At 40.8% G+C, this 22,306-nt stretch overlaps 1 protein-coding gene across 8 annotated transcripts in view; it reads left to right on the plus strand.

The window, feature by feature from the left end:
- LOC128653023 (mucin-5AC) overlaps positions 1 to 21,648 on the plus strand; it is a 353,148-nt gene extending 331,500 nt beyond the window's left edge. For all 8 annotated transcript variants that reach the window (XM_053706088.1, XM_053706082.1, XM_053706103.1 and 5 more), the window contains one exon: positions 21,403 to 21,648. The gene's annotated coding sequence lies outside the window, so the exon portion shown is untranslated. The remainder of the gene's footprint in view (positions 1 to 21,402) is intronic.
- Positions 21,649 to 22,306: the final 658 nt, after the last annotated feature.

The following is a 22,306-nucleotide window of genomic DNA, read 5'->3' on the forward strand; positions in this document are numbered from 1 at the left end:
GTATGCTGCTATTAAAGTCACATTGGTGTTTTGGAAGAAAATAAAGTTTTGAAAACATTCACTGGATTGTCCTCTATTGCATTTAAACCCTAGAAGAGAGTGGTTGCCAAATATTCTTGTTACAATATATATATATTATATATATATATATATATATATATATATATATATAACATAATTTATGCTTACCTGATAAATTTATTTCTCTTGTAGTGTGTTCAGTCCACGGGTCATCCATTACTTATGGGATATATTCTCCTTCCCAACAGGAAGTTGCAAGAGGATCACCCAAGCAGAGCTGCTATATAGCTCCTCCCCTCACATGTCATATCCAGTCATTCGACCGAAAAAAGACGAGAAAGGAGAAACTATAGGGTGCAGTGGTGACTGGAGTTATAATTTAAAATTTAGAACGTGCCTCAAAAAAGACAGGGCGGGCCGTGGACTGAACACACTACAAGAGAAATAAATTTATCAGGTAAGCATAAATTATGTTTACTCTTGTTAAGTGTGTTCAGTCCACGGGTCATCCATTACTTATGGGATACCAATACCAAAGCTAAAGTACACGGATGATGGGAGGGACAAGGCAGGAACTTTAAACAGAAGGAACCACTGCCTGTAGGACCTTTCTCCCAAAAACAGCCTCCGAAGAAGCAAAAGTATCAAATTTGGAAAATTTGGAAAAAGTATGAAGTGAAGACCAAGTTGCAGCCTTGCAAATCTGTTCAACAGAGGCCTCATTCTTAAAGGCCCAAGTGGAAGCCACAGCTCTAGTGGAATGAGCTGTAATTCGTTCAGGAGGCTGCTGTCCAGCAGTCTCATAGGCTAAACGTATTATGCTACGAAGCCAAAAAGAGAGAGAGGTAGCCGAAGCCTTTTGACCTCTCCTCTGTCCAGAGTAAACGACAAACAGAGAAGAAGTTTGCCGAAAATCTTTAGTTGCCTGTAAGTAAAACTTCAGGGCACGGACTACGTCTAGATTATGCAAAAGACGTTCCTTCTTTGAAGAAGGATTAGGACATAATGATGGAACAACAATCTCTTGATTGATATTCCTGTTAGAAACAACCTTAGGTAAAAACCCAGGTTTAGTACGCAGGACTACCTTGTCTGAATGAAAGATCAGATAAGGGGAATCACAATGTAAGGCAGATAACTCAGAGACTCTTCGAGCCGAGGAAATAGCCATCAAAAACAGAACTTTCCAAGATAAAAGTTTAATATCAATGGAATGAAGGGGTTCAAACGGAACACCCTGCAGAACTTTAAGAACCAAGTTTAAGCTCCAAGGAGGAGCAACAGTTTTAAATACAGGTTTAATTCTAGCCAAAGCCTGACAAAAAGCCTGGACGTCTGGATTCTCTGCCAGACGTTTGTGTAAAAGAATAGACAGAGCAGAAATCTGTCCCTTTAGTGAACTAGAGGATAAGCCCTTTTCTAAACCCTCTTGTAGAAAAGCCAATATCCTAGGAATCCTAACCTTACTCCATGAGTAACTCTTGGATTCACACCAATATAAATATTTACGCCATATCTTATGGTAAATTTTTCTGGTAACAGGTTTCCGAGCCTGTATTAATGTATCAATAACCGAATCCGAAAACCCACTTTTTGATAGAATCAAGCGTTCAATTTGCAAGCAGTCAGCCTCAGAGAAATTAGGTTTGGATGGTTGAAAGGACCCTGAATTAGAAGGTCCTGCCTCAGGGGTAGAGACCATGGTGGACAGGACGACATGTCCACTAGGTCTGCATACCAGGTCCTGCGTGGCCACGCAGGCGCTATCAGAATCACCGATGCTCTCTCCTGTTTGATCCTGGCAATCAGTCGAGGTAGCAACGGAAAAGGTGGAAACACATAAGCTATGTTGAAAACCCAAGGGGCTGCTAGTGCATCTACCAGCACCGCTCCGGGGTCCCTGGACCTGGATCCATAACAAGGAAGCTTGGCGTTCTGGCGAGATGCCATGAGATCCAGATCCGGTTTGCCCCAACAACGAATCAGTTGAGCAAATACCTCCGGGTGAAGTTCCCACTCCCCCGGATGAAAAGTCTGGCGACTTAGAAAGTCCGCCTCCCAGTTCTCCACGCCTGGGATGTAGATCGCTGACAGGTGGCAAGAGTGAGACTCTGCCCAGCGAATTATCTTCGAGACTTCCAACATCGCTAGGGAACTCCTGGTTCCCCCTTGATGATTGATGTAAGCCACAGTCGTGATGTTGTCCGACTGAAATCTGATGAACCTCAGTGTTGCTAACTGAGGCCAAGCTAGAAGAGCATTGAATATTGCTCTTAATTCTAGAATGTTTATTGGGAGGAGTTTCTCCTCCTGAGTCCACAATCCCTGAGCCTTCAGGGAATTCCAGACTGCTCCCCAGCCTAGTAGGCTGGCATCTGTTGTTACAATCGTCCAATCTGGTCTGCGAAAGGTCATTCCTTTGGACAGATGAACCCGAGACAACCACCAGAGAAGAGAATCTCTGGTCTCCTGGTCCAGATTTAGCAAAGGGGACAGATCTGAGTAATCCCCGTTCCATTGACTTAGCATGCATAGTTGCAGCGGTCTGAGATGCAGGCGCGCAAATGGCACTATGTCCATTGCCGCGACCATTAAGCCGATTACTTCCATGCACTGAGCTACTGATGGGCTTGGAATGGAGTGAAGGACACGGCAAGCATTGAGAATCTTTGATAACCTGGACTCCGTCAGGTAAATCTTCATCTCTACAGAATCTATAAGAGTCCCTAGAAAAGGAACCCTTGTGAGTGGTAACAGAGAACTCTTTTCCACGTTCACTTTCCATCCATGCGACCTCAGAAATGCTAGAACTATCTCTGTATGAGACTTTGCATTTTGAAAACTTGACGCTTGTATCAGAATGTCGTCTAGGTACGGAGCCACCGCTATGCCTCGTGGTCTTAGTACCGCCAGAAGTGAGCCCAGAACCTTCGTAAAAATTCTCGGGGCCATAGCTAACCCGAAGGGAAGAGCTACAAACTGGTAATGCCTGTCTAGAAAAGCAAACCTTAGGTACCGATAATGATCTTTGTGAATCGGTATGTGAAGGTAGGCATCCTTTAAGTCCACTGTGGTCATATATTGACCCTCTTGGATCATGGGTAGGATGGTCCGAATGGTTTCCATCTTGAACGATGGAACCCTTAGGAATTTGTTTAAGATTTTTAAGTCTAAGATTGGTCTGAATGTTCCCTCTTTTTTGGGAACCACAAACAGATTTGAGTAAAACCCTTGCTCTTGTTCCGTTCGCGGAACTGGGTGGATCACTCCCATCACTAAGAGGTCTTGTACACATTGTAGAAATGCCTCTTTCTTTACTAGGTTTGTTGATAACCTTGACAGATGAAACCTCCCTTGTGGAGGAGAAGTTTTGAAATCCAGAAGGTATCCCTGAGATACAATCTCCAACGTCCAGGGATCCTGTACATCTCTTGCCCAAGCCTGGGCGAAGAGAGAAAGTCTGCCCCCCCACTAGATCCGTCTCCGGAGAGGGGGCCCTGTCTTCATGCTGTCTTAGGGGCGGAAGTAGGCTTTCTGGCCTGCTTGCCCTTGTTCCATGACTGGTTGCCTTTCCAGCCCTGCCTGTAACGAGCAGTAGCTCCTTCCTGTTTTGGAGCGGAGGAAGTTGATGCTGCTCCTGTCTTGAAGTTACGAAAGGCACGAAAAGTAGACTGTTTGGCCTTTGATTTGGCCCTGTCCTGAGGAGGGGTGTGGCCCTTACCTCCCGTAATGTCAGCAATAATTTCCTTCAAGCCGGGCCCGAATAAGGTCTGCCCTTTGAAGGGAATGTTAAGTAGTTTAGACTTAGAAGTTACATCTGCTGACCAGGATTTAAGCCATAGCGCCCTACGCGCCTGTATGGCGAATCCGGAATTTTTAGCCGTAAGTTTGGTTAAATGCACTACGGCATCTGAAACAAACGCATTAGCTAGTTTAAGCGTTCTAACTTTGCTCAAAGTCTCATCCAATGGTGCTGTGCGAATCGCCTCTTCCAGAGACTCAAACCAGAATGCCGCTGCAGCCGTGACAGGCGCAATGCATGCAAGAGGCTGTAATATAAAACCTTGTTGAACAAACATTTTCTTAAGGTAACCCTCTAATTTTTTATCCATTGGATCTGAGAAAGCACAGCTATCCTCCACCGGGATAGTGGTACGCTTGGCTAAGGTAGAAACTGCTCCCTCCACCTTAGGGACCGTCTGCCATAAGTCTCGTGTGGTGGCATCTATAGGGAACATTTTTCTAAATATCGGAGGAGGGGAAAAGGGCACACCGGGTCTATCCCACTCCTTATTAATAATTTCTGTAAGCCTCTTTGGTATAGGAAAAACGTCAGTACACACCGGTACCGCATAGTATCTATCCAACCTACATAATTTCTCTGGGATTGCCACCATGTCGCAATCATTCAGAGCCGCTAACACCTCCCCTAGTAACACGCGGAGGTTCTCAAGCTTAAATTTAAAATTTGAAATTTCTGAATCCGGTCTCCCCGGATCAGAACCGTCACCGACAGAATGAAGCTCACCGTCCTCATGTTCTGCAAATTGTGACGCAGTATCAGACATGGCTCTCGTGTCATCAGCGCGCTCTGTCCTTAACCTAGAGCTATCGCGCTTGCCTCTTAATTCGGGCATATTGTATAATACTTCTTTCATAACATTAGCCATATCATGTAAAGTGATTTGTAAGGGCCTTGATGTACTTGGCGCCTCAATCTTACGCATCTCCCGAGCGGGAGATGAAGGTACTGACACGTGAGGAGAGTTAGACGGCATAACTTCCCCCTCGTCGTCTGGTGATAATTTCTTTATCGGTACAGATTGACTTTTATTCAAAGTAATATCAATACAATTGGTACACATATTTCTATTGGGCTCCACATCGGCTTTTGAACACAATGAACAAGCAGATTCCTCCGTATCAGACATGTTTAAACAGACTTAGCAATGAAGCTAGCAAGCTTGGAAATCACTCTCAATAAGTTTACAAGCAATTATAAAAAACGCTGCAGCGCTTTTAAAAACACAGTTGAATTACAAAGAAAACTAATTCAGTTATGGTCAAACAATTCTTAACGAGAAGTGTATTAATTAGCAGAGGATTGCACCCATTAGCAAAAGGATGATTAACCCCTCAATACCCAAAAACGGATATCAAATTAAGATTTAACGCTTTTATCACAGTCAAACACACTGTCACAGATCTGCTGTGACTGATTACCTCCCTCAAAAACGAATTTTGCAGACCCCTGAGCTCTCTAGAGACGTCCTGGATCAAGGAGGAAGAAACAGAAAGACTGTGCTAGAATTTTAACTGCGCAACAAGGCGCTAAAACAAGGTCCCTCCCACTCATATTACAACAGTGGGAGACCTGATATAACGGTTTCTATGCAGAAAAACACGTTAGCCATGTGGAAAAAAATCATGCCCAAAAGATTTATCACCAAAGTACCTCACAAAACGAATAACATGCCAGTAAACGTTTTAAAAACAACATTTTCAATGTCATGTAAAGTTATCACTAAGCCTGCTACCAGTCGCTTCCACTGCAGATAAGGCTTAAACATTATTTCAGTATTAACAGTATTTTCTCAGTCAAATTCTAGTCCCTAGAAAAATAACTCAACTGCGCATACATTTATCAGCCTGATACCAGTCGCTACTACTGCATTTAAGGCTGTACTTACATCATATGGGTAACAGCAGTATTTTCTTAGTCAATTCCATTCCCAGAAAATAATGTACTGCACATACCTCATTTGCGGGGGACCCCGCATGCTATTCCCCTCTTTCTGAAGTTACCCTACTCCTCAGAATGTCGAGAACAGCCAGCGGATCTTAGTTACGTCTGCTAAGATCATAGAAAAACGCAGGCAGATTCTTCTCCAAATACTGCCTGAGATACACAAAAAACGGCACACTCCGGTGTCATTTTAAAATAACAAACTTTTGATTGAAGAATAATTAAGTAAAAACTCCAACTCCTCTCGCGACCTCCTTCTTTGTTGAGGGTTGCAAGAGAATGACTGGGTATGACATGTGAGGGGAGGAGCTATATAGCAGCTCTGCTTGGGTGATCCTCTTGCAACTTCCTGTTGGGAAGGAGAATATATCCCATAAGTAATGGATGACCTGTGGACTGAACACACTTAACAAGAGAAATATATATATATATATATATATATATATATGTGTGTGTGTGTGTGTGTGTAAAGATACTGTATATATTTTACCAAATAAAACATCAGATATACATATTTATTTATGAATAAATAGAACATATTTTGCTATGTGAAGAACATTGGAATGTGAAATATTTATATTTTTTGTCAGGTTAGCACACTTCAGAATATGCAATCAGATTTACGCGCACGCAATATCCTAAGTTCGGATTTTTGTGCATATCGGGTTAGCGCTCATACTAAAACTTTTTACTTTCAACTTGTAATGCGAGTGCTACCTGACATGCGCAAAAAGCTTAATTCTAGCAAAGTTAGCATACGAGCCTGAGTGTTAAATAAGGCTCCACTTCTAATCTGGCCTAAAATGTTTTAAAAGCATTCCCAATGCCATTCAGCTAGATTACGAGTTTGGCGTTATGAGTGAAAAAGCATCGTTATGGCCCATAACGTTGCTTTTTCCCTAACGCCGCTATTACAAGTCTTGTTGGTATAGGTGTACTGCACACCTTTTTGGCTGTCATGCAACGTCAGTACCGCACTTTTAAAAAAATCCTTTTTCAATGGGACTTTCATAGCGCCGGTATTACAAGTTTGCCTGGGAGCCAATAGGAATTAAAGGTGAAAAAATTCTATTGGCTGTTGCAATCAGCCAATAGGATTGAGCTTGCATTCTATTGGCTGATTGGAATAGCCAATAGAATGCGAGCTCAATCCTATTGGATCAGCCAATAGGATGAAAGCTTAATCCTATTGGCTGATTGCAACAGCCAATAGGATTTTTCACCTTTAATTCCTATTGACTGATAGCATTCTATCAGCCAATCAGAATGTAAGGGACGCCATCTTGGATGATGTCACTTAAAGGGAAACTTCATTCCCTTCGATCAGAAGAAGAGGATGCTCCATGCCGGATGTCTTGAAGATGGACCCGCTCCATGCCGGATGGATGAATATAGAAGATGCCGTCTGGATGAAACTTCTGCCCGCTTGGATGAAGACTTCTGCCACCTGGATGAGGATGGATGTCCGGTCTTCGAAAACTGTAAGTGGATTGTCAGGGGTTAGTGTTAGGTTTTTTTAAGGGTTTATTGGGTGGGTTTTATTTTTAGAGTAGGGTTTTGGGCAATGTAAAAGAGCTAAATGCCCTTTTAAGGGCAATGCCCATCCAAATGCTCTTTTCAGGGCAAAGGTTAGATTAGATTTATTTAGAAAGTTTTTTATTTAGGGGGTTTGGTTGTGTGGGTGGTGGGTTTTACTGTTGGGGAGTTGTTTGTATTTTTTTTTACAGGTAAAAGAGATTATTTCTTTGGGGCAATGCCCCGCAAAAGGTCCTTTTAAGGGCTATTGGCAGTTTAGTGTAGGCTAGGGTTTTTTTTATTTTGGGGGGCTTTTTTTATTTTTATAAGGCTATTAGATTAGGAGTAATTAGTTTTTATTTTGGATATTTTCGTTTTTTTTATTTTGTGTAATTTAGTGTTTATTTTTTTTGTAATTTAGATAATTGTATTTGATTAATTTAATTTTTTTATTTTATTGTAATGTTAGTTTTTAGTGTAAGGCAGGTTAGGTTTTATTATACAGGTAACTTTGTATTTATTTTAACTAGGTAGTTATTAAATAACTATTTACTAACTAGTCTACCTAGTTAAAATAAATACAAATTTACCTGTGAAATAAAAATAAAAAATAAGCTAGCTACAATGTAACTATTAGTTATTTTGTAGCTAGCTTAGGTTTTATTTTACAGCTAAGTATGTATTTAGTTTTAAATAGGTTATTTAGGTAATAATTGTAAGGTTTATTTAGATTTTAATTATATTTATTAGGGGGTGTTAGGGTTAGGGTTAGGTTCAGGGTTACGTTTGGGTTAGACTTATGGTTAGGGTTTGGGGTTAATATATTTACGTAGTGTTAGTGATGTGGGAGGCCAGAGGTTTAGGGGTTAATAACTTTAGTATAGTGGTGTCGACATTGGCGGCGGCAGATTAGAGGCTAATAAGTGTAGGTAGGTGGCGGCGATGTTCGAGCCAGCAGATTAGGGGTTAATAACTGTAATGTAGGTGGCGGCGATGTTAAGGGTGGCAGATTAGGGGTTAATAAGTGTATTTAGGGGCGGCGATGTTCGGGCCAGCAGATTACGGGTTAATAACATTATGTAGGTGGCGGCGATGTTGGGGGCGGCAGATTAGGGGTTGATAACATTATGTAGGTGGCGGCGATGTTCGGGCCAGCAGATTAGAGGTTTAACTGTAATGTAGGTGGCGGAGATGTTAAGGGCGGCAGATTAGGGGTTAATAAGTGTATTTAGGGGGTGGCGATGTTTGGGCCAGCAGATTAGGGATTAATAACATTATGTAGGTAGCGGCAATGTCGGGGGCGGCAGATTAGGGGTGTTTAGACGTGGTTTTTATGTTAGGGTGTTAGGTTTAAACATATCCTTTTTTTTCCCCCATAGACATTAATGGGGCTGCGTTACGGAGCTTTTCATTCCGCGATTGCAGGTGTTAGGCTTTTTTTTAGTCGGCTCTCCCCATTAATGTCTATGGGGAAATCATGCACGAACACGTCAAAACACTGCTTGTATTTGGGTGAGGTATGGAGCTCAACGCCACCATATCGCCCACACAAGCCGGGTTTTCAAAAACCTGTAATAGCAGTGCTCAAAACTCGCAATCTAGCTGATTGTTAGCACAATTTGCAGCACTCTCTTACAGGCCAGATCTAATTAATATTGCAGTTAAAAATGAAATAGATCTTAAAACCTTAGTGAGTATTAGTCTTGGGATCCATAAAAGAGATGTGCCCAGTTGCTATTTGTAACAGTTTATGGTTATTAGAAAGGATCAATACTATCCATTCTCAGTACTACATGAAAAGGCACCAGTTGACCTTTACTAATTGAAATAAAATATTTAGAACATATATTTAACTGAAAGCTGTTTTAAAAAGGAATTCACAAGTACCCAGTTCTGATGGTGGCTGGTATATTTCCTAAGTAATCCCCTTTAATTCCTGGTCATACAAAACAACCAGTCTCAGATGTGGCTTATCACTATATGAACAGATCAATTAATGCTGGACCTTGCCATTAAGACAAATATAATATATAATATCTCTGGAAGTGAATTACTTGAATTAGGGCCTAAAATAAAATTAGCTTACTGTGCTGTGGTTAGCAACTAGCCATTTCTTAGGTCTTCTGACACACCATTGTCATGTTGTCTTGGACAGTCATAACTGTGGTATGATTAACATATGAAGCAGTGTATGCATGGAGAAACCTGAAATGTGCTGAATTTATATCAGTATGATTTGTGTACAAGACAGTATACAGTAAAGGAAAATCCTGACATCCTGCACTGCCTGTCATTTTACATCACACAGCTATTCTGTACTAGTAGTACATAACACTAAGAACAGTTAGAGTTAGAGTACATAATACAAACAAGTTAACTCAAGACACACAAAGCTAATTGAAAGCAAATTAGCTGGCCAGTTCTTACCACATTGTCCATGTTTTCTAATGGGCAGTCAGTCAGTCTAGCTGTGGTATGAGTAACACATGAAGCAGTGTAACTATGCATGGAGAAACCTGAAAACTGCTGACAAGATTTTTGAATAACTGATTGATTTGATTAATTAGATTTTGATTGATTGATTTTTTAATGATTTGATTGATTGATTTGACTGATGATTTGTGTTTCTAAGTCTAGTAATTTAGGTAGTCTAGTCAATGCACATTGCTTCCTGTGTCATTTAGCTGAGTGACTACTAAGTATCCATGAAAACATGGATGTGGCACTGACAATGTCAATTCTGACATCCTGCACTGCCTGTCATATTACATCACGCAGCTATTCTGTAGTGTACTACTAGTACATAACACTAAGAACAGTTATAGTTAGAGTACATAATACAAACAAGTGAACTCAAGACACACAAAGCTAATTGAAAGGAAATTAGCTGGCCACATTGTCCATGTTTTCTAATGGGCAGTCAGTCTAGCTGTGGTATGTGGCTGTGGCTGTGGTAACAAATGAAGCAGTGTAACTATGCATGGAGAAACCTGAAAACTGCTGACAAGATTTTTGACTGACTGATTGATTTGATTGATTTTTGAATGATTTGATTGATTGTTTTGACTGATGATTTGTGTTTCTAAGTCTAGTAATTTCGGTAGTCAATGCACACTGCTTCATGTGTGTTAGTCATTTAGCTAAGTGACTATCCATGAAAACATGAGGGATGTGGTACTGACAAGGTAAATCCTGCAAATTGTTTTTAACATTGATACATGCATCAATTTATAGCAGCAGCACTGCAGCATAGTACAGTAAGAGTACAATTTTCAAATTTAAAAGAGAGAATACAATATTCAAATCAAAACATTGAACGTTTGAACCTGGCTTCGGGTTATTGCATTTATGGCACAGTTTCTTTTTTCTTCTACATTCATATATTACTTTTCATGGGGGACTGCTGATTGCTTGCATGACTTGCTGCTCAGACACAATGTCCATATCAGACATCACCCTGGCCTTGATGATGTTATCCGCATTTATGTAGGTTGTCTTGAATGGTGGGTCAAGGAATGATGCCAGATAGCTGTTAGCTTAGCTCTGATGATGCTAGCTTCTTCAAGTTGCAGAGATGAGGCAGCGGAAGCAGTATTAAAAAAACTTCCTAAAGATTTTCGAAATCCCTATTTTTTGGGATCAATAATGAGGAGGATGATCTTCTTCTCCACTCTGCAGCAATTAAGACAAGAGACAACAGGCTTGCACTTGAAATTAATTGAATAATATAAAGAAGACAACAATGGGCTTGATGATGCAATCACCTTGATTGAAGAGAACACACTCAGGCTTGCTGCACTTGAATAAAACAAGGGGCTTGATGATGCAGTCACCTTGATTGAGAATAGACAAGAGACCACAGGCTTACACTTGAAATGAATATAAAGAAGACAACAATGTGCTTGATGAAGGGGTCACCTTGATTGAAGAGAGAACACAACACACAGGCTTGCTGCACTTGAATATAAATAAGACAACATTGGCTTAATGATTATGCAGTCACCTTGATTCTGATTGTGAAGAGACAAAAGACCACAGGCTTACACTTGAAATTAATTATTGAATATAAAGAAGACAACAATGGGCTTGCTCATCATGTTTATTTCAGACTGAGGCAACACTGGCTTTCACTGGAGGAGACTGACCTTGCATCAGTAGAATACACTGGCTCTAGAGGACTGGCCTTGCTGATGTAGAAGACACTGGATGAATGGCTGACCTTGCTGTTGTAGAAGACACAGGCTTGCAGAGAGGCAGTGCACTTGCAGGATGACTTTGCTGTTGTAAAAGAAGAAACAGGCTGCAGGATGTGGATGACCTTGTTGTTGTAGAAGAAGAGACAGGCTGCAGGATGTGGATGACCTTGCTGTTGTAGAAGAAGAAACAGGCTGCAGTATTCGTAGCAATGGATATACAGAGATAAACAGTAGTGCAGAGGTTAATTATATATCAGGATGCAGTTAGTAGAAAGAGTTCACAGTTAAATGCAAGCAGCTTCACTATACAAATCTTACACTTGTAGTATGTTTAAGTGTACTTCAGAAGAGAGTTGCACAGTGTGTTTATGAAAGTTTATACAGCACCTGTCCAGAAGTCGCTGAATGAGATTTCCCCTTTAAGCAAACTGCAGCTGCTGTGAGTGCGATGAGTGCAGCACAGAGATCCCAATGAGCTTGGTGAGCAGTGTGAACGCTGTGGTCCCTGCGTTTCCTGTTTGCTGAGTGGCGTGTCACGCCAGGTTGTTAGGAATACTCACAAGCAGACCCTGGATGGGGGAGGTGTGGAGTGAAGTCCTGCTGCAGATATGTAATGTCAGCTCCGGCTGAAGTAGAGGTATGCTGATAGAAAAGGAAATAAATACACAGTTTAAATCCTGTTATGCTGTAGAAAAGGTAAGGACTGGAACTGTAGCTATTACACTTCAATAAACCAGCAAAGGACCATGGGAGGAAGCAGGTTTATATTGGGTTCAGGTAGGAAGTTAACAAGATGTAAAGGTGGTATATAATATTTGCTTGACACATTTAAGGTGGAATAGGAGGATCATGACACCCCCCCCCCCAAAGATCCATCAAGAAGGGATCAGGGTGCGGGACGATCGGGATGGCGCCTATGAAAGAGAGACACCAGCTGGGGAGCCGAGAGGTTGGCTGCAGGCTCCCAAGAATCTTCAGAGGAATCAAATCCAGCCCAATGGACAAGGTACTGTAGTTGTCCATTGCATCGACGAGAGTCCAAAACCGAATGTACTTCATATTCAGGATCCGGCGTCGGGGACACCAGAGCAGGAAGAGGCAGAAGACGAGAGGTATCACAGGGTTTGATCAATGATATATGAAAAGTCGGGTGGATGCGGTAAGTAGCAGGGAGCTGTAAGGTAACAGTAAGTGGGTTGCGAATGGCTACAATTGGAAAAGGACCAACAAAGAGATTGTTAAACTTCCTGCATGGTGAGGGTATTTTAAGATTTTTTGTGCTCAACCAAACCATGTCCCCAACCTTGTAATTAGGTTGTGGACGATGCCGTAAATCATAGTAGCGCTTTTGAGAAGCTTGTGCATGCTTGATATTGCTTTGGACCACATTGTATGTTAGTTTAATAGAATTGATGAGATCATTAACCTGAGGACAAGGAGTGTGAGAGGATGATAAGGGATGGAAACGTGGATGGAGTCCTGAGTTGATATAGAAAGGTGAAAATCCGGTAGAAGAGTTAGTAGTATTATTGTATGCGAATTCCGCTTGAGGTATGAAGGAGACCCATGATTCGTGGGTGCTAGAGCAGAAGCATCTTAAGTACTGCTCTAGCCACTGTTTGGTCCTCTCACAGAGACCATTTGACTGCGGGTGGTATGAGGTGGTGAGATGTTGCTGAATGGAAAGAGAGGAACAGAGAAATTTTCAAAACTTTGAGGTGAACTGCGAGCCTCTGTCACTCAATACAGATGTAGGTAATCCGTGAAGGCGCACAACCTCTTTGATAAACAGCTCGGCGGTTTGTTGTGCTGTAGGGAGAGAGTCAGTTGGTATGAAATGAGCCATACGAGAAAATAGATCCACTACGACAAATATGGCAGTCTTTCCTTGGGATTTAGGGAGGTCAACGATAAAGTCCATAGAGAGGCTTTTCCATGGGCAATCTGGAATGGGTAGATTTTGTAATAGGCCAATAGGCAATTGGTGTGAAGGCTTAGAGGTCTGACAGGTGGGACAGGACTTGATATAGGCTTTTACTGAGTGTTTCATGGAGGGCCACCAAAAATGTCTTTGTAGGAGATCCAGTGTCTTTTGTACACCTAAGTGTCCAGCCAGTGTAGAATCATGTGTGAGTTGTAAAGCCTTGTCACGGAGAGAGGGAGGTATATAAAACTTAGAGTTGTTACATAGGATACCATTGTCATCCATAGATAAAGTGTAGGAACTTGTAGTGGGATCCGATTGTTGTTGGGTTTTGAGCTCTGAAAAATCCTTGGACATGAAACCAATGAAGGATGTTTTAGGGATTATAGTTGCGTAGGAAGGATCAGAGTGGGGCTTATGGTCCTTGCGTGAGAGTGCGTCAGCTTTACAGTTTTTGAACCGGGGCGGTAGCTTATGGTAAAATTGAACCGGGAGAAGTTGAGGCTCCAACGAAGTTGGCGAGCAGAGAGAGTGCGATTGGTTTGGAGGTATTGGAGATTTTTGTGATCTGTGAGAATAGTTATAGGGTGTTCTGCCCCCTCCAGCAAGTGTCTCCACTGATCAAAGGATGACTTGATGGCTAATAACTCTTTTTCCCCTGTGGGGTAATTCAACTCAGCGGGTGTTAAAAGTCTGGAGAAATAACAAACAGGATGGATCTGTTTGTCAGGAGAGGACCTTTGAGAAAGAACTGAACCGATGGCATATTCGGAAGCGTCAACTTCTAATATGAACTGAGCTTTGCTGTTTGGTAATTGAAGAATAGGTGATGACACAAACAGGGACTTGAGGTCATTGAAGGCTTTTTGAGACTGGGGGGTCCAGAGGAAAGGCTTTGTCGTCTTAGTGAGATTTGTTAATGGCTTAGTGATAGCTGCGAAATTATGGATAAAGCGCCTGTAAAAGTTTGCAAAGCCTAAGAAGCGTTGTACTTCTTTGATAGTGGTTGGTGTAGGCCAAGATGTGATGGCTTTGATTTTATTGTCTTCCATCATAATGGTACTTTGACTGATACGGTAACCTAGGAATGAGACCTCTGTAACATGGAAGAGACATTTCTCTAATTTTACGTAAAGACTATGTGACCTTAGTCTGGACAACACTTGCCTGACATGTATGACATGTTCTGAAAGGGAAGAAGAATAGATTAGAATATCGTCAAGATAGACCACCAGAAAAGTGTCTAAGATGTCCCTAAAGATATCGTTGATAAAATTCTGGAATGTCGCCGGGGCGTTGCACAGACCGAATGGCATAACAGTATATTCAAAAAGACCATACCTAGTCCTAAATGCTGTCAGCCACTCGTCCCCGGACCTTATTCTAACAAGGTTGTATGCTCCCCTAAGGTCTAGTTTGGTAAATATAGTAGTGCCACTCAACCTCTCAACCAATTCTGGGATTAGAGGTAGCGGGTACCTGTTCTTTATCGTGCGTTTATTTAATTCACGATAATCTATAATAGGGCGCAAGGACCCGTCCTTGTTTTTTACAAAAAAGATGCCGGCACCGGCAGGGGAAGTGGAGGGACAGATGAAACCTTTTTTTAAATTATCAGTTATGTAGTTTTTTAAATGTTGTAACTCAGGTCTGGACAGGGGATAGATATGGCCGTAGGGAATGGTGGCTCCAGGTAACAGGTCAATGGGGCAATCGTAGGACCTGTGTGGAGGTAATGACTCGGCCTCTTTCTGATCGAAGACATCAGAGAAATCTGAATACTGAGGAGGAATAGAAGGAGCAGAAGTAGAGAGTAAATGAGCAGTTGGAAAACAGGTCTTAGAGCAGTAAGAAGAGGGAAAGGATAGAGTAAGTGTGTCCCAATGCACCGTGGGTTGGTGTAACTGTAACCAGGTAATTCCCAGAACTATAGGATAGAGAGGGGATGATATGATTTCAAAGGTAATGGTCTCAGAATGACCAGAGGCAGTAGTAACCAGTAAGGGAATAGTCTGTTGTATGACAGGACCAGATGGTAGATGTGAACCGTCAATAACTTTGAGAGGCAGAGGTGTGCTTTTGAAAGAAAAAAGGTATTTTATTAACAGTGACTAAACTCAAATCAATAAAGTTGGCACATGCTCCGGTATCTATGATGGCTTCACACTTTATCCTGTGTTGTTCCCACTGCAAGGATAAGGGTAATGTTAGATAGGCAGTGGCAATATTTTTTGTGTTTAGGCAATGGTTGAAAGGGTGTACCTTACCTATCTTCTGTTTGAGTAGTAGTGGACACTCCTTAACAACATGGTCTGCTGATGCCCAATACATGCACAAATTTAATGTACGGCGTCTCAATTTCTCTTGTGGAGAGAGGGGTCCACGTAGAAAACTAATGTCCATAGGTTGCTCAGGTGGTGAAGTAGATGGCGTCTGTAAAACCCTGTGCTGAGGGGGGTTAGAGGGGCTTTTTTCTTGCCTCCTCTCCCTAAGTCTACGGTCAATAGTAGTGGTAAGGATGTACAGTTCTTCCAGGCGGTCTGGAATACCTACTCTGGCGAGTTCATCCTTAATGTCTTCGGATAAACCAAGGCGATACTGGTTTTTCAGAGAAACCTCATTCCAGAGGGAATCTCTAGCCCATATCCTAAAACGAGTGATATACTCTTCAACTGGGGCTTTAAGCTGTTTTAAACCTCTGAGTTTGCCCTCAGCTGTAATCTGGCGATAGGGATCATCATAAAGAGAGGAGAGGGCTTTAAGGAAGCAGTCCAGGGAATTCAGTATTGGATCTTGTGACTCATAGAAAGAGTCAGCCCAGACCCTTGGCTCTCCCCTAAGGTATGATAGGATGGTTAGTACTTTGGCCCTGTCAGTGGGGTAGGTCCTAGGGCGTAAATCAAAAAGCAATAAGCATGCATTGCGAAATTGACGAAAAGTGGAGCGGTCCCCTGAGAACTTTTCGGGGTATGAAACCTGGGGTTCAGCATGATGGTCATTTCCAGAGTTTCTATTTGATAGCACTTCCCTTAAGCAGGCTTTAAGGCTTTGATTTTCCACCTGCAAATCCCTGAAAGCCTGGGTTAGGTTATCCAGCCTTTGATTTAGGCTGTGTAGCTGGGGAGTGACGTCAGTGGGCTCCATGGCTACTATATATGGCTGGTTTATTATGTAACAATCAACTCACTTGTAATTGTAACAACCAAGATATCATGTAAAATTGAGGATGTGTTACAAGAGTTGAGGATGAAAGTACACTATATGCTTTTAGTGAACTGTATAACACTTGTTGTTAATTTTGCCGGACAGCTAGCTCCCAGTAACTGGAGTGTCTATTAGTGGGAGTTGACTTTGACAGGTATTCGTAGCAATCAGGATGCAGTTAGTAGAAAGAGTTCACAGTTAAATGCAAGCAGCTTCACTATACAAATCTTACACTTGTAGTATGTTTAAGTGTACTTCAGAAGAGAGTTGCACAGTGTGTTTATGAAAGTTTATACAGCACCTGTCCAGAAGTCGCTAAATGAGATTTCCCCTTTAAGCAAACTGCAGCTGCTGTGAGTGCGATGAGTGCAGCACAGAGATCCCAATGAGCTTGGTGAGCAGTGTGAACGCTGTGGTCCCTGCGTTTCCTGTTTGCTGAGTGGCGTGTCACGCCAGGTTGTTAGGAATACTCACAAGCAGACCCTGGATGGGGGAGGTGTGGAGTGAAGTCCTGCTGCAGATATGTAATGTCAGCTCCGGCTGAAGTAGAGGTATGCTGATAGAAAAGGAAATAAATACACAGTTTAAATCCTGTTATGCTGTAGAAAAGGTAAGGACTGGAACTGTAGCTATTACACTTCAATAAACCAGTAAAGGACCATGGGAGGAAGCAGGTTTATATTGGGTTCAGGTAGGAAGTTAACAAGATGTAAAGGTGGTATATAATATTTGCTTGACACATTTAAGGTGGAATAGGAGGATCATGACACTTGGTTGAACTTGATATAGTAGATGATACACCGACAGTCTTTGCTGTTGGTTGAACAATGAACATAAACATATTTAGAATAAGGTTGTGGAAGGGAGGTAAAAAAAGACAGACAACATAGAATAGGGGTGGTTAGGGGAGACAAGTTCAACTTTTTTTTAAAGACAACAAACAAACACAGTCACAAAAACAGTAATGGACTGGGAGAGACGTCATCAAGTAAAAAAAAAAAAATTTGTAATTTAATTATTACATTTATTTTGTGTTCTGAAACTGAATCAATCAAGACAGAGCAATAGAGCATGCAATTTTAAACAACATTCACACTTGAATTGACTTATATTAGCTTAGCTTAGCTATATTTTATTAATTTTTAAAAACAATTGCTTAGTCAAAATTCATTCAGGCCAGGGATGCAATTTTGTGGATGCACAATGCACATGGACAGGTTAATAGGGCATTGCATACCTGACGCAGATTGCAGTTGCACATTTAAGCATCATGCTGCTATTTATAGGATATTTTGGATCCCCAAAATGCATTAATGATTTTTTAATGTTGCAGCTGCTGCAGCACTAGCATAGCAGCAGCAATGATAAAGAAAAAAAATGACTTGCATTGCAGCTTAGTGCTTACAATAAAAAATGATTCCCTTTCAAAGTTTCAAATGTTTCTTTCTTAAAAAAGGAACAACAAAATTAATTGCATTGCAATTGCACTGCAGCAGCATCCATCCATAAAAAATTACAAAATTAAAATTTTAATAAAACCAAAATTACTTTTTTAGGAACATAAATGACAGAAAATAGAATAGAGATCAATCATTTTTTATTAATGTAAATATAAACATTTGTGTTGGCTTGGGATTATGGTACAGTATAATCAGGGAGGTTAATGGTAATGTTTTACATTTAAAATTAACAGCACTTATAATTAGAGGAAAAATATAATAAAAAAAAACAAACAAAATGGTTGTGTTGTGCACTGCACCACTGTGTGATTGATGATCTATCTTCTGGGAATCTACACTCACTCAAATAATTTATAAATAAATATAATTAATAATATATTATAATTACATTTATCAGAAATCTATCAGTATCTACTCTAGTAATACAAATCTCATCCTGTATAATTGATCTAATAGATAGAGTAGAAGAGTTGTCTAGTAGATATTTAATATATTTTATATATATATATATATATATATATATATATATATATATATATTTTATTTTGTATCATTGTGAATATATTATTATTTTTTATTCATTTCACAATAAATTCTACAAGCAAGCAATCCTTAATGAACATTTATAAATAAAATATATTGTAAAATGTTACCAAACTCAATGTTTGCAAGTTAAAAAAAAAAAAAATAGTCATTAAGGAACTTTAATGTTTTTGTACAATACTCACTTTATTGCTCACAACTTTTAGCTGTCCCACCGCCACACCACCGCTTGACCACCGCCACACCACTCCCAGATGACTCTCAGATCAATGCCTGTTGCTCCAACACACTCGGCAATCTCTGCAAAAATGTCCGTTTTACGGGCATTCTCAGGTCCGCCCACAGCTACACACTGCTCCACCTCTCATCCTACCTCTTCGCCTCAGGTTTCATGACGAATAGAGTTTGTTTTTGTTTTTTTAAATTGCGTACTCTTGCGGTTTTTAAACCGCTGTGATTAATCGCAGTTTAAAACTGCATCCGCGATTTATCATGCAGCCCTAACTTGAATCCAATAGGATGTTAGAATGTAAAATATGAATGTGATTATGCTGCAGGGCAACACCTAAGTGATTATCATGACAGAGGCATGCAAGGATCTTTCCACACCTACTAGCATCCTACAAGCCCCAATAGTGATATAAAAGTGTAATTGCTTATAAACTTACAAAACATTTTTTGTAAAGTAATGATTTTATTGAGTCATGGATATATTTACCACCACTAACAATACAGATGAACTATGAATTGATGACCAAGGGTGTAAGACAAGAAAATCCAAAGGCTTATATGCTAAGTGATATTATAAACACGTCTTGAGGATGAAGAGACACCCGCCGCATTTGAAATCAAATGGGTTGGTTTAAAGACAAGGACACTCTTCCACGGCTTGCCACAGAAGTAGATATAGTACGGGCAGGTCTTACCCACAAGGCATCACTATTCTGTCAGTTAAAAACTTCAGAATCCAGCAAATTAATTTAACCTGAAAGAAATGCTGAGTGATATCACAAGCATGTCTTGGGGACAGAGAAAGAGACTCCCTGTATCTGAGATCAAATGTAACAAGAAGTTCCTTGGCCTGCAACAGAAGTAGTTATCTGCAGTGATAGGAAATGGGGACTCTCACCAAAGGAGTCCAAGAAAGTAAAATCGAAGAACTGGATATTCTTGGCACAGAGACCTGATACAAATAGAATAGATTAACTGGTTTATTGTTTTAGAGCACTCTCCTGTAGATTCAAAAGTAGTGACTTGCAAGGAAGGTAGACAGGTTCCTTTGTATATGCAGTAAGACTTCAGAAAAGAACTGAAGACAAAAGCTGAGGCTCAGATGGACACTTAAGCAACAGTAGAAACAAGATGATAATCCTTAAGCCTTTGCTGGCTAGCAAGTTAAAAAGTGGCTATTGTTATGGGGGTCAGCTTTAATTACCATCTTGTAGGACAAACAACAAAATCCAATTCCCTGACAGTGATTGGGTAGTGATGATTTACATGGATATTGTTGCTTAAACCAATAAGATGTAGATCTACATCATGCGGTACAAAGTCCATCATACCACATAAGATAGATCTCGGTCGCAGCTTCAGGAAGCTCCAGCAGTTTTGTGTCAAGTGACAGCCGAGAGCTGGTGTTCCTACGCTGCAGGCATTTGTCTGCATATGGTAACAGAGCACAATGTCAGATTGTTACAGATAGTGACACTGTGTGTGTCACCGTCTGTAACGATCATCTGCTGGTGCTGGTGAGAGGGAAAGCAGAAGGCAGGTGGAAACCCAGCGGCAGATGGTGGGAAAGGCCCTATATTCCATAAACAAAAATCAAGGAAGAGGGAAGGATGGGGCGCTGCACTACAGAAAAGGGGGGGAGGGATGTTGCCCTGTGTAAGATCGCCGAGAGGAGAAGATGGGGGGACAACTACACTACAAAAAAAAAAACAGTTGCCAGTACCAAAGATGGCTACCATTAGTGGGGGGTTATAGAGCTGTTTGGGAGTGATCAGGGAGGTGGGAGGGTTGAGGGGAATCACTGCACTGCAGAAAAAAATAATGATAATAAAAATAAATGATAATAATAAAAAAAACTTAACTACATACTGGCAGACTATCTGCCAGTACCTAAGATGGTGAAGATGAGTGTGGGTGGGTTGGGGGAGAGCGCTGCTTGGGAGGGATCAGAGGGCGGGAGGTGTCAGGTAGGAGGGTAATCTCTACAGTACAACTAAAAATAACCTTGCAAGCTACCTGATTAACCTCTTCACTGCTAGGAATAATAGAAGTGGGGTGCGCATCTGCAATTAGCATCCTTCTAATTACCAAAAACCAATGGCAAAGCCATGCATGTCTGCTATTTCTAAATAAAGGGGATCCCGGAGAAGCTTTTACAATCATTTGTGTCATGGTTGCACAAGCGGTATGTAAATATTTTCAGTGTTTTGATAGGTAAATAAAAAAAAAAAGCAAGGTTCTATCTGTTTAAATGGAGTGATAGCAAAAATGCTAAAAAATTATCCGGTATTTTGGGCAAACTCTTCTATGAAATTCCCGGTTGCGAAAGGGTTAAACATAAAAATTACACATTGCTGACAGATGAGGAGGTCAGTAGGGCCATATCACTATCAACTGAGTACTACTTTGGAATCCAGTTTTAGTGATATAGAATAGAGGTAGTACAATACGAGCAGATGATAATCTATTGTTTATATAGTGGTTGAATGTGCATAAATAGTGTTGCAATTAGTATGAAACTGTAATAATGTGGTACATTTTTTTTTTCTTTCGCACATACAGATTAATGGCAATTTAAAGACACCCTGATTTTCCATTTGTGTGCACTGGAATCATTCAGAACAACTCCTTACAGATGGGACAATGTACATAGTGATTTAAGGTGGAGGAATAACACCTTTGTGGATGATTTGCTGATGTTGGACATTTTAAGAGGAAAATCTAGATTTCCATTTTTTTTCTTTTCTCTTCTAAATTGTTTTCCCTTTTCTTCCATGATAAGTTAAGATTAAATACTGGTAGTAATTATTGAGCATGTTTTGATGCTGAAAAAAAGTACAATCTACAGAAAGTTGAACAGGTAGATGCTGCAAATGGGTAATGAATCAAGATGCATACCCCCAAAATGTCCCGATTTTTGCGGTATAGTCCCGATTTTAGGGGTCTGTCCTGCTGTCCCGGGTTGCTTGCCATCTGTTCTGCATTACCCCATGCATTTAAAAAAAAAAAAAAGTGTTTGATTACTGTTAGTTTACCTGTGGAAAAGGAATGGTGCATGCGTTAAGCAGGAGTAAGAAGGCTGTATACCCTCTGACCTCAGGTAATGGTGACCTCTAACCTCTGGTATTGATGACCTCAGCCCCTGGTGATAATACTAGCATGCCTTCAGTTTTATACGATGAGGCAGTGCTAACACCAGGGTAACGAACAGTGGCAGCCTCAGACTGCCAGCTAATGTGCTAATGTGTATCTGTATGTATAAGTGTATGCTGTGTAGTGTGTGTGTGTATCTGCATGTATAAGTGTATGCTGTGTAGTGTGTGTGTGTATCTGCATAAGTGTAAGCTATGTAATGTGTGTGTGTGTGTCCGCATGTGTAAGTGTATGCTATGTAGTGTGTGTGTGTGTGTGTTTATCTGCATGTGTAAGTGTATGCTATGTAGTGTGTGTAAGTGTATGCTATGTA

Source organism: Bombina bombina, chromosome 1 (genome assembly GCF_027579735.1).
Source record: "Bombina bombina isolate aBomBom1 chromosome 1, aBomBom1.pri, whole genome shotgun sequence".
Taxonomy (NCBI): domain Eukaryota; kingdom Metazoa; phylum Chordata; class Amphibia; order Anura; family Bombinatoridae; genus Bombina; species Bombina bombina.